Source organism: Leopardus geoffroyi, chromosome B4, assembly GCF_018350155.1.
Source record: "Leopardus geoffroyi isolate Oge1 chromosome B4, O.geoffroyi_Oge1_pat1.0, whole genome shotgun sequence".
Lineage (NCBI taxonomy): Eukaryota > Metazoa > Chordata > Mammalia > Carnivora > Felidae > Leopardus > Leopardus geoffroyi.
In genome coordinates, this window is record NC_059341.1 from 63,740,469 (window position 1) to 63,754,725 (window position 14,257).

Consider the following 14,257-nt stretch of genomic DNA (forward strand, 5'->3'; position numbering starts at 1 on the left):
TCTCCCTCTCTCTCTGCCCCTCCCCACTCATGCTCTGTCTCTCAAAAAATAAACACTAAAAAAAATTTTTTAATGCAGTGCTATGCCACCTTTTCAAGTAGTTTTTCAACAGTTTATTAGCAATATTGATTTGAGTTCAAATGAACAAGAAGGTAAGGGATGTCTATCAGTTTCCATTAAGGATGAATATATTTTAGTAGTGCACTATTTTGGGTAAATAATCATGACTATATAGAATTAAGAAAGTCCCTATTATTTTTATTTTTATTTTCTTTTTTTCTGTTTGTAGACTGGGTTGGGTTGCAGAAGGAGCTGTTTAAAAACTCACACTGCATATATTTTGTTTAAATTATCTATCCAAATAATTACACTGAGATTGTAACCTTTTAGAAAACATTATTGTTTATACTTCCTTTTTTCAAAAAGACAACATAAATGTACAGTGCAAAAGGAGATGGAGGACAACACATGGCAAATCCAAAAAGAGACTTTAAAATCAACATGAGTAACATATTGTACACGGCTGCAAGTACTCCATGTTTCAAGCTGTAGTTAGGTATGAAGTAAGATAATTCTGTTTTCTGTTTCCCCTAATTAAAAAAAAAAAACTATTTATTATGGAAATGTCCAGTCTGTAGAGAAGTAGAGAGAACAGCCCAATGAACCCCATCTAACCCACACCCAGCCTCAACCATCATCAGTCCATGTCCCACTTTGTTTCATCTGTACCCCACCATCCCATCTATTCCCTCAGGACTATTTTTTTTTTCAACGTTTATTTATTTTTGGGACAGAGAGAGAGACAGAGCATGAACGGGAGAGGGGCAGAGAGAGAGGGAGACACAGAATCGGAAACAGGCTCCAGGCTCTGAGCCATCAGCCCAGAGCCCGACGCGGGGCTCGAACTCACGGACCGCGAGATCGTGACCTGGCTGAAGTCGGACGCTTAACCGACTGCGCCACCCAGGTGCCCCCCCTCAGGACTATTTTTAAGCAAGCCACAGACATCATACCATTCTTTTTTATTGGAGTATAGTTGACATACAACGTTACGGTAGCCTCAGGTATACAGCATAGTGATTTGACAAGTGCATACATGACGCTGTGCTCACCACAGCTGTGGCTACCATCTGTCACCGTACAACGCCATTACAACACCATTGACTACATTCCCTGTGCTGTATACTCCATTCCCCCGACGCAGTCTTTCCCTAACTGGAAGCCCATACCTCCCACTCTCCTTCACCCATCTTGACTATCCCCCCACCGCTTCCCCCATCTGGTAACCACCAGCGTGTTCTCATCATATTATTTTATAAGTATACATGTTAGTATGAATTTCTAAAAGACAAGAAGTCTTCTTAAAAAGCATAACCTCAATACAATTATTACTTTAAAAATTAATATCATATGTTCAATGTGTAATTTGCTTTGATAATTATCTTGTAAAAGTTTTTTAATAGCTGTTCTGTTCAAATTAGGATCTAAACAATATCAACACCTTTAATTTGCTTGAGAAGTCATTTTAAGGCATTTAAAATCCATTTCTCTTACATCCTTTCATTTTTTTCCTTGAAATGTGTCCATGTATGTAAGTGGGTCACTTGCTCTATATTTTCCCACATTCTGGCTTTTGTTGATTGTAGTTCCAGGTTATCGGTTGACTTGTACTTGTGTTTCTTGTATTTGTTGTAAACCAGTAGCTAGATATGATAGCTAGACCCAGAGGTTTGATCAGATCAGCCTCCAATTGCTTTTTGGCATGAATACTTCATAGATGGTTTTTGTACTTCCATCAGGAAAATGTCTGGTTTTCTGCTCTGTGGCCCTAAAAAGGGTTCTGGTGTTGTCAGCCTGATCCATTCCCATCAGCTTTAGATCTACTATTTTAGCAGCCACTACTAATCATTGCTCTAGATCCATTACATCAAGAAGAGGAGATTGTAACTTTTTAAAATCCATTTTTAAGAGCCAGAGTGAGGGTGCAATGGATGACAAAGTTGTGCCACCTTCCTGCTAAGTTTGATCATCACAAGAGTCTTCATTAAATTGTCCTGGACACTGTACAAAAGCAAGCCTCACTATCAGAGGAAGCAAGTATAACCCAGATCCAAGGTCAAATAACAAAAAGCAATGGTCAAGCCTTCAGCACATGCTGCACTATGTGTATTTTCACATCTTACAAATAACATCATAGAGGAAAGAATGGAGAAACAGCACTGAAATATGCCCATCCTCACTTTCACTTCTTTCATCCCATTGGGTCTTGAGAGTAGGGGTATGAACGATTCTTTTCTTTGAACCTCAACCTGATCATTGTTGATAATTTTCCATTGCCAATCTTGGAGGGAAAAGAAGGAAAGCATGGAGATCAGGTGAGATCTGGTACTGGGATCTAGTACTGGAATCTAGCTACAGGTACCTTCTGTCCAATTGGATTTCAGTTGTCAAGATCCTTATTTTAAACTGAACAATATAAGACCTGTAAAAGAACCAAACTCAATAGCAACTTGAAATGTTGGGGATGATGTCAATTATTAGAATGTGATCTTAGCTGCCCATGGTTTGGCATGGCTCCTATATTGTAATTGATCTGCAGGAGTAAATATAATGGAGTACTGGATTGGTATGTCAGTAGGGTTTTCCTTGACTCCCTCCCAACTGATTAAGGAGAGTGTTGAATCTCTACAGGTTGTCATCTCAGTCAAGTGTGTTAAATATGAACTTTCATCATGGCAATAGACCCCACACACAGGCAAGCCTTGTTCTTCCCCAGAGCATTTGGATAATGTGATGAATGAATGAAAACTTCCTCCTTGGAAGGTCATTAGCTGTTTGTGGTGTGTGTGTGTAGAATTCATTTCAGAGACCCTTTAACACAGCAGGGAAAAATCAAGAAAGTGTTCCAGCTGAATTAATAGAAAGATTTAGCCTTTCTGTGGTGGCTTTCATTTCATTTGCAAAGAATTTAAAAAATTCTTTGCAAGCATTAACTAATCCATCTAGCAATGCACGGAGGCTAGTTACAGTCTACATTTTGTTTTTTCAGAGTTTGAAAAAAGAGATTTGGCTTCTATCTCATGTTTTTGCGCACTCTCTTTTCCTGGTCTATTTATGTACAGGAAGGCTTTAGAAGTCAGATTCTCCTACTAATTAGTTACCTCTCAAGGGAAAGACAACTATTTTTGTTTATGTGATGATGACTTACTAAGGACATGATCTTAAAAGCTCTGACTCTGGGACAATACACAGTGAAAGTAAATGTTTAAAAAATAGAAGCCCTGCTTTATGGGCAATTTTTTTAATTTTAATTTTTTACTTTTTTAAATTTACATCCAAATTAGTTAGTATATAGTGCAACAATGATTTCAGGAGTAGATTCCTTAGTGCCCCTTACCCATTTAGCCCATCCCGCCTCCCACAACCCTTCCAGTAACCCTAAGTTTGTTCTTTATATTTATGAGTCTCTTCTGTTTTGTTCCCTTCCCTGCGTTATATTATTTTTGCTTCCTTTCACTTATGTTCATTGTTTTGTCTCTTAAAGTCTTCATATGAGTGAAGTCATATGATTTTTGTCTTCCTCTGACTGACTCATTTCACTTAGCATAATACCCTCCAGTTCCATCCACATGGTTGCAAATGGCAAGATTTCATTCTTTTTGATTGCCAAGTAATACTCCATTGTACATATATATACCACTTCTTCTTTATCCATTCATCCATTGCATTTGGGCTCTTTCCATACTTTGGCTATTGTCGATAGTGCTGCTATAAACATGGGGGTGCATGTGTCCCTTTGAAACAGCACACGTGTATCCTATGGATAAATGCCTGGTAGTGCAATTGCTGGGTCATAGGGTAGTTCTATTTTCAATTTTTTAAGGAACCTCCATACTGTATTCCAGAGTGGCTGCACCAGCTTGCATTCCCACCAACAATGCAAAAGAGGTCCTCTTTCTCCGCATCCTTTCCAACATCTGTTGTTGCCTGAGTTGTTAATGTTAGCCATTCTGACAGGGGTGAGGTGATATCTCATTGTGGTTTTGACTTGTATTTCCCTGATGATGAGTGATGTGTTATTTGGCCATCTGGGTCTCTTCTTTGGAGAAGTGTCTATTCATGTCTTTTGCCCATTTCTTTACTGGATTTTTTTTTTGGGGGGGGTTTTGAGTTTGAGAAGTTCAGTATAGATTTTGGATACTAACCCTTTATCTGATATGTCAGTTGCAAATACCTTCTCCCATTCTGTCGGTTGCCTTTTAGTTTTGCTGATTGTTTCCTTCACTGTGCAGAAGCTTTTTATTTTGATGAGGTCCCAGTAGTTCATTTTTGCTTTTGTTTCCCTTGCCTCCGGAGACGTGTTGAGTAAGAAGTTGCTGCGGCCAAGATCAAAGAGGTTTTTGCCTGCTTGCTCCTAGAGGATTTTGATGGCTTCCTGTCTTACATTTCGGTCTTTCATCCATTTTGAGTTTATTTTTGTGTATGGTGTAAGAAAGTGGTCCAGGTTCATTTTTCTGCATGTCGCTGTCCAGTTTTCCCAGCACCACTTGCTCAAGAGACTGTCTTTATTCCATTGGATATTCTTTCCTGCTTTGTCAAAGATTAGTTGGTCATATGTTTGTGGTTCCATTTCTGGGTTCTTTATTCTGTTCCATTGATCTGAGTCTCTGTTCTTGTGCCAGTACCATACTGTCTTGATGATTACAGCTTTGTAGTATAGCTTGAAGTCTGGGATTGTGATGCCTCCTGCTTTGGTTTTCTTTTTCAAGATCGTTTTGGCTATTTGGGGTCTTTTCTGGTTCCATACAAATTTTAGGATTGTTTGTTCTAGCTCCGTGAAGAATGCTGGTGTTACTACGATAAAGATGGCATTGAATATGTAGATCACTTTGAGTAGTATTGACATTTTAATATTTGTTCTTCCTATCCAGGAGCATGGAATATTTTTCTGTTTTGTGTGTGTGTGTGTGTGTGTGTGTGTGTGTGTGTGTGTGTGTGTCTTATTCAGTTTCTTTCGTAAGCTTTCTATAATTTTCAGCATATAGATTTTTCACCTCTTTGGTTAGATTTATTCCTAGGTATTTTACGTTTTTTTGTGCAACTGTAAATGGGATCAATTCCTTGGTTTGTCTTTCTGTCGCTTCTTCATTGTTGGTGTATAGGAATGCAACCGATTTCTGTGCATGGATTTTATATGCTGCAACCTTGCTGAATTCATGAATCAATTCTAGCAGTTTTTTGGTGAAATCTTTTGGGTTTTTCATATAGAGTATCATGTCATCTGTGCAAGGTGAAAGTCTGACCTCCTACTGGCTGAATTGGATGCGTTTTATTTCTTTGTGTTGTCTGATTGCAGAGGCTAAGACTTCCAATACTATGTTGAATAACAGTGGTGAGAGTGGACATCCCTGTATTGTTCCTGACCTTAGGGGGAAAGCTCTCAGTTTTTCCCCATTGAGGATGATATTAGTGTTGGGTTGATCATATATGGCTTTTATGATCTCAAGGTATGCTCCTTTTATCCCTACTTTCTTGAGGGTTTTTATCAAGAAAGGATGCTGTATTTTGTCAAATGCTTTCTCTGCATCTATTGACAGGACCATATGGTTCTTGTCCTTTCTTTTATTGATGTGATGAATCACATTAATTGTTTTGTGGATATTGAACCAGCCCTGCATCCCAGGTATAAATCCCACTTGATCGTGGTGAATAATTTTTTAATGTATTGTTGGATCCAATTAGCTAATATCTTGTTGAGGATTTTTGCATCCATGTTCATCAGGGAAATTGGTCTATAGTTCTGCTTTTTAGTGGGGTCTCTGTCTGGTTTTAGAATCAAGGTAATGCTGGCTTCATAGAAAGAGTTTGGAAGTTTTCCTACCATTTCTATTTTTTGGAATGGTTTCAAGAGAATAGGTGTTAACTCTTCCTTATATGTTTGGTAGAATTCCCCTGGAAAGCCATCTGGCCCTGGATCTTGATTTTTGGCAGGTTTTTGATTACTAATTCGATTTCCTTACTGGTTATGGGTCTGTTCAAATTTTCTATTTCTTTCTGTTTCAGTTTTGGTAGTGTATATGTTTCTAGGAATTTGTCCATTTCTTCTAGATTACCCATTTTATTGGTATATAATTGTTCATAATATTCTCTTATTATTGTTTTTATTTCTGTTGTGTTGGTTGTGATCTCTCCTCTTTCATTCTTGATTTTATTTATTTGGGTCCTTTTTCTTTTTGATCAAACTGGCTAGTGGTTTATCAATTTTGTTAATTCTTTCAAAGAACCAGCTTCTGGTTTCATTGATCTGTTTTACTGTTTTGTTTTGGTTTTTTTTTTGGTTTCGATAGGATTAATTTCTGCTCTAATCTTTGTTATCTCCTGTCTTATGCTGATTTGGGGTTTTATTTGCTGTTCTTTTTCCAGCTCCTCAAGGAGTAAGGTTAGGTTGTATATCTGAGATCTTTCTTCCTTCTTTAGGAAGGCCTGGATTGCTATATACTTTCCTGTTATGACCACCTTTGCTACATCCCAGAGGTTTAGGGTTGTGGTGTTATCATTTTCGTTGACTTCCATATACTTTTTAATTTCCTCTTTAACTTCTTGGTTAGCCCATTCATTCTTTAGTAGGATGTTCTTCAGTCTCCAAGTATTTGTTACCTTTCCAAATTTTATCTTATGGTTGATTTCGAGTTTCATAGGGTGGTGGTCTGAAAATATGCACGGTATGATCTCGATCATTTTGTACTTGTTGAGGGCTGATTTGTGTCCCAGTATATGGTCTATTCTGGAGAACATTCCATGTGCACTGGAGAAGAATGTGTATTCTGCTGCTTTAGGATGAAATCTTCTGAATATATCTGTTAAGTCCATCTGGTCCAGTGTGTCATTCAAAGCCATTGTTTCCTTGTTGATTTTTTGACTAGATGATCTGTCCATTGCTGTGAGTAGGGTGTTGAAGTCTCCTACTATTATGGCATACTATTGATGATTTTCTTTATGTTTGTGATTAATTGATTTATATATTTGGGTGTTCCACATTTGGTGCATAAATGTTTACAATTGTTAGGTCTTCTTGGTGGATAGACCCCTTGATTATGATATAATGCCCTTCTGCATCTCTTGATACAGTGTTTATTTTAAAGTCTAGTTTGTCTGATGTAAGTATGGTTACTCTGGCTTTCTTTTGTTGACCATTAGCATGATAGATGGTTCTCCATCCCCTTATTTTCAATCTGAAGGTGTTTTTAGATCTAAAGTGGGTCTCTTGTAAACAGCATATAGATGGATCTTGTTTTCTTATCCATTCTGTTACCCTATGTCTTTTGATTGGAGCATTGAGTCCATTGACTTTTACAGTGAGTACTGAAAGATATGAATTTATTGCCATTATGATGCTTGTAGAGTTGGAGTTTCTGGTGGTGTTCTCTGGTCCTTTCTAATCTGTGTTGCTTTTGGAATATATGTTGCTTATGGACTCTCCCCTCAGAGAGTCCCCCTTAAAATTTCTTGTAGGGCTGGTTTAGTGGTTACAAACTCCTTTAATTTTTGTTTGGGAAACTTTTTGTCTCTCCTTCTATTTTGAATGACAGCCTTGCTGGATAAAGAATTCTTGGCTGCATATCATTCTGATTCAGCACATTGAATATATCCTGCCACTCCTTTCTGGCCTGCCAAGTTTCTGTGGATAGGTCTGCTGTAAACCCAATCTGTTTTCTCTTATAGGTTAGGAACTTTTTGCCTTAATCTCCCTCTCTTTTTCTGCTTCATTATTCTCCATAAGTTTGTCCTCTCTATCGTTGATTCCCTGTTCTGCTTCATCCATTCTTGCCGCCACTGCATCCATCCATGATTGCAGCTCAGTTATAGCATTTTTAATTTCATTCTGGCTATTTTTTACTTCTTTTATCTCTGCAGAAGTGGATTCTAATCTATTTTCAACTCCAGCTAGTATTCTTAATATCATGATTCTAAATTCTTGTTAGGACATCTTGCTTGTATATGTGTTGGTTAAATCCCTGGGTGTCGTTTCTTTGTGCTCTTTCTTTTAGTGTGAATTCCTTCATTTTGTCATTTTGAAGGGAGGAAAGGAATTTTTTTTTTTTTAATTTTTTCAACGTTTATTTATTTTTGGGACAGAGAGAGACAGAGCATGAACGGGGGAGGGGCAGAGAGAGAGGGAGACACAGAATCGGAAACAGGCTCCAGGCTCTGAGCCATCAGCCCAGAGCCCGACGCGGGGCTCGAACTCACGGACCGCGAGATCGTGACCTGGCTGAAGTCGGGCGCTTAACCGACTGCGCCACCCAGGCGCCCCAGGAGGAAAGGAATTAATGAGGTAGAAAAATTGAAATTAAAAAATATTAAAATTTTAAAAATATTAAAATTAAAAATTAAACACACACACACACACACACAAATCGAATAGATGATGCTAGATCCTAGGTGTGTTTTTGTCTGGGTGTTGAAAGTGGTTTGACAGATTATAGGAAAAAAAGGAGGGGGGAGAAAAAAAGAAAAAAAAGAAAATCGTTTGAGAATTTGAAAAAATGAATACACTGAAGTAGACTAAAATGAGATTATGGGGGTAAAATTGAATTTGAAAAAATATACACAAAAGTAAAGAATATAGTAGAAAAAAATTAAAGAAAAATATTTTTAATAAAAATTAAAATATGAATTTTTTCTTGTGTATTTAAGAAAAAAGAAAAGAAACAAAAAAGATAAAAAAGAAAAAAAAGAAATCGTTTGAAAATTTGAAAAAGTGAATACACTGTAGTTGACTAAAATAAAATGATGGAAGTAAGATAGAATTTGAAAAAATTTACATAAAAGCAAAAAATATAGTAAAAAAATTAAATAAAAATATTTTAATAGAAATTGAAAGTAAAAATGAAGTTTTTCTCTTTCTGCATCCAAGAAAAAGAAAAGAAATGAAAAAGAAAAAAAATAAAATGAAAGAAAAGAAAGGAAATTGTTTGAAAATTTGGAAAGGTGAATACACTGAAGTAGACTAAAATAAAATGATGGAAGTAAAATAGAATTTGAAAAAAATTACACAAAATCAAAAAATATAGTAATAAAAATTAAAGAAAATATTTTTAATAAAAATTGAAAATAAAAATGAATTTTTTTTCTCTTTCAGTATTCAAGAAAAAGAAGTGTAAAAGAGAAAAAGAAAAGAAAAAAAAAAAAGAAAATTGAATAGACGAACCTGCTAACAGATTGAGGCAGGACTGAAATTGCTTCGTTTTCCCCTAGAAGTCAGTCTATGTAGCTCTTTATAGTCTATAAACTAAGCCGGCGGTGAGACTTGTGTTCTTGAGTGAAGTTGACCCAGTTGGGCGGGGCTCAGTGTAACAGCTCCACTCTCCACTAGATGGCGCTGCTAGCCTACTGGGGTGGATTGTTGCAGTGCTCGTAGGTGCGTATGCACATGCACGGGGGTGGTGACCATGGCACCACCCACCTACGCAGTCTGTTCTCTGGGATTAGCAATCGAGCACCGGTCCTCTGTCTTCAGCTCTCGTCCACTCCCCGCTTTTCCACTCTCCATGACCAGGCCCCAGGCAGTACCTCTTTTCCCGAGTTTTGTCTCAGATGCGGCTGTTTTCCCCCCGCCCCTTACTTCTGAAGGACTGCGGCTTTCACCTGTTCCGCCCCTCTGCGAGAGGGTCTCACTGAGCAATGGACAAACAATGGCCGAATGTCGGCTGCACCCAGGAATGCTTGCTGGACCCTGCTGCTGCCGGTGCCCCATGACTGCGGCCAGGTGCCAGCCCGCCCCAGAAAAAGTTCAGGAGACAGTGTAGCAGCAGCATTTCAGGGATTATGGAAAGTCACAATGCACATCTGGCACCAGTCTTCACCCTTAACGACCTTGCCCCAGCACCAGTGAATGTGGCCACCTTCCGGGGTCTGCTGGGACCAGGTGTCTTCAACGGTCTCTACCAAATGTCCTTCCAGCAGTGGAACCGCTTTTCCCCGTGTGGCCCGAGAACCTCCCGGACCCCACTCTGCTCCTGGGGATTCGCCCTTCCCACCAGAGCACTGCCAGGTATCCAGCTGCAGAGTTGCAGACTGCGCTTCCTTTGTTTACAGTCTTAATGGAATTTAAACCCTCTCCTTTCACCTTTCTCCTTTCTCCCTTTTTAGTTTAGTCCCTGCGGCTCTTTCCAATTTTCCACTTTCTCTCCAGCTGCTTTTGGGGAGGGGTGCTTTTCCCGTATTCTCCCCCCACCCGTCCCCAGTCTCCATCCTCTCTCCACCTGCAAAAGCGGTTCCCTTCCGCGGCTTCTCGCTCCCCAAATTCACCTCTCTGGGCCGCATTCCTGCTGAATTCTGTGGTTCAGGTTGTGCAGATTGTTGTGTTAATCCTCCAATCAGTTTTCTAGGTGTGCAGGATGGTTTAGTGTTGGTCTGGCTGTATTTCATGGACGCGAGACACAAAAAAAACGTCCATGCTATTCTGCCATCTTCTGCATTCCCAAGCCTCCATCCTTTTAAGCTTCACTTATTCACCTCTCTCCTGCCTACCATGCTTCTTCCACTTGGCCTCTGACACTGTTGACAGTCAAGTGGTTTTGTCTGGTGTTTCTTCTTGATGGAGCCAGACCATAGAAGGTGAGGGCCAAGACTAGGGAGAAAACTTCTTTAGATGCTTCTATGTGTGTTTACAGGGACTGGGGTGGTGATTGATGGGGAAGTAGAAAGACTTTGAGTCAATGAAGAACTTTTAAGACATGCAATTCTTTCATATTAACATCAAGCTCCTCTTAATGCCTAGTTTTGGTGCTTTTTTAATCTTACAATCTATCTCTTCTCCAACTTAGCAAACACCTTCTGCATCCTTTCTGGTATCAGTCAGGGGGGTGAGGAGGGTAGTAGAATACTCTATCCTGCTACAATTATCATTAACATTTCACTTCTTCACTTGTATTTAAACTACATATTATAAAGCTACAGAGTAAGATATGAAAGAAATAAAACAGCAATTAAAATAAATAACAGGTGCATTATCTTCCCCTTCTCTAAACCCCACCCTCCAGGGGCCTGTATAGAACATTTGCTTTTGTACATTTTTACACTTACTGAAAACAAACACAAACTCTGTATGTTTGAGATGTATATTGAATTAGACACTGTTCCAAGATGAAAAATATTTCAGGCCACTTCAACATCAGGTTGGAGGTTAACCCAGGTAAATGATATAGAGCATATTTTGAATTTGCCAAAGTTCTGTCCAAAGTTGAAGAAAAAAAAAATCAAGATTCAGAATTCAAGTTTTTGTTATTCTGTGGAAATAATTACAAGATAAATATTAGAGATTGGTTCCAGTTTTCTATTTTATCGCCTAAGAAATTTGGGCTTGAGTGGTAGTTTATTATTTGTCAGGAAAAAAAAAATCTCAGTTTGACCCTCAAAGGATTGCAGTCCTTATTACTTGTAAGAATATGCATATTAAAGAATACAGTCGATCTAGGCCTCTCCATCATCTCTTCCTACTCATACCTTTCATGCACTAGGGCTGGGTTAATTTTACATGATGTAGAGATTAATTTGGAAATTTGGTATTGAACTAAATCCTTTGTCAATAATGATTTTTAAATGGACTAATTTGCTCTAAACATTGTGATTAGGATAATCACTGCATTGGAATGTATGTACAGTAGAGATAAAGGGTATTTAAGCAGTGAAGGCTGATTATTCTATTTTCTTCTATGAATAATGTTTATACCCCAAGAGGACCATATGCTAAAAATGCACTTGAAGTTTTCCTTTATGACTCTTGCAGATTCAGGCTGAACTAGGCATGTTGGTTTGTAATAAATAGAGACATAAATCAGGAAAACAGCCAGTCTAATTTTGATTGTTTAAGAGAATGAATGCCATTGGATCTATTTTTTATAGTCCTCTATTTCCAGTGTCTTCTGATGTGGTTTTCCTGCATAACAAGAAGAAATATCACTGAATTTTATTTGTGGGTAATTTTTTTGGTACTGGTTTTTCATTACATTCTACAGGGTGTCTTGAGGTTTGGGGTTATTTTTTATCATTATTTTATAATCATGTTGCATACTTACAAATGGAGAACCTTGGGTGAAGTTGAGTGTGTGAGAGACCTGACTTGCCTAATAATGACCACAAGATGTCCTTTGTGCATGGATGTAAGGAAGTGAAGTCATCTTCAGCAGGGTCATTGGAAGACCTTTTCTTTCCCTAGTAGAGGTGATCATCTCTTTCTTATTGAATCATCTCTATCCATCTACATGGATATCTGTGTATCCATCAATTGTTTCCTACATCAACCCCCCCCCCCCCCCCCCCCCCCCGCAACTACCACAAATCACAGGCTAGGGCTCTAGGATCTGGAAAGTCAAAAATTCAGACCCACATAGGGACATATCTGCAGCTTGACCAATGGAGGTGATCATCAGTGACAACTTGGTGAAAGTGGTGGGGAGGGCTGGGATGGGGTTAATGCTATGGGAGGTGGCTGCATTCATCTGAGGGATGAGGTGCAGTTCTCAGTCTTGCTCTTTATTAGCCTCTGTGCTCATTCATATCCCAGCCACCCCACCTCACCAACCTACTCACGAAAAGAGCACACAGATATCTGGAAGAAAAACAGAGATTGTCAAACAAACCTCTCTCACACAGCATGCAGTTTACTTCATCAAAACCTGCAAGGGAGAACATCTCAAGCATCGGTCCACTAGCAAGACTTATATCACCTCTGCAGTAGCCAATTGCCTGGAAGCAAGTTCAGCTCCCACCCACTGGGGCGTTGGTGGGGGGGAGGGTGCGGGGGAGAGGATTGCACAAAGATGTGAACAATAGGAAGCAGGAATCATGGAGCCCCCTTACAGCCTCTTACCACACTACCTTGAAATGATTATTTGCTCATTATATCTCATCTAATTTCAAAAAGATGGGGAGAAGATTATGGTTATACAGTATAATACAGCAAACCACTCACTGACATAGATACATACAGTACATTGAACAGTACAACTGGAAAGTCTTTTGCATCCAGCTGAGCCATATTTAAGATCAAGTGATATTGTGGCATATAGATCACTTTGGAATACTTTTGCCATTCCAGAAAAAGCAATCATGAAATTTGGGGTAATAAGCATCCTGTTTTAATATACCAAATGGAATATAAAGTTGAACTTTGAAAATGAATATTGCATTGAATAGTGAGTGGCTCTGTGCCAATGACAATGATTTTTCTCTTCCAGACCACAGTTCACTTTTCATTTCCTACTCTTCCCAACCACCATGCTCTCCATCCCCTTCCTGACCTCATTACATGAAAGTTTCCTCATGCTGGCCATTTACCGCCTGTGCCAGCCTGTTCTGTATTGGGACAACTGCAATCACCGATAAAACACCATATATCACCATGGTCTCTCCATCCACAACCACCATTGCCCTGGGCATGGCCATTTTCGCTCTGTGTGCAGCCCACGCCTCAGTGAGACCACTCTTTTAGGCTTGGTCAGCCCAAGTGATCCAGCCTTTTCTCACTACTCTTAGCTGGCTCCTCCATCTACCACCTATTTGTCTAGAGTGGTCACTTTCTACTACTTACTTGGGTCAGTTTTCTAGCTCAGTGTCTATGACCAACCTTAGTACTTTGGCCATGCTCAAAGCTGAAGTTTTTGTTTGCATTATTTTAATAGTGTTTGAAAATGAACTTACTGATTCATCTGACATAATGTTAGAAAATATAGAATTAAGATTTGTACCTTACCTTAAAATGGAACATGTTTAAAGATCCACTGCTATTGCTAATGCCTTATCCAAGGTATTTTTATAGCCCAGATACATTTATGTCATTGCTATGCTGTATGAGATGAGACTCGTGTTCCGTCACTCTAATGCTACTTGGTAGTCTGACTTTAAGGTCATGACCACCTACCTATCTCAAGTGGACTGTTGGTGCTACCATGTTATCCTTCTCATTTCCTTATCAGTTCACTGTCTCATTTTATAGACAACTCTTTTGCACATTCTTCTCTTTTCTCAAATCTCCAACATCCCATTCCACATTACTCTCTGCTGATTTTGTTTTCTACTTCACCGAGAATAAGAAAACACTAAAACAGATCATCCCACCCACGGGATCCATTTGGGTCACACACAGACCCTACCATGTCTCCCAACTTACCTTTTGACTGCACCCAAGTGCTCTGCCTTTCTTCCACTTGTGGATAAACCGTCTGTGCTCTTCCACTTGTCCACTAGTCCCCCA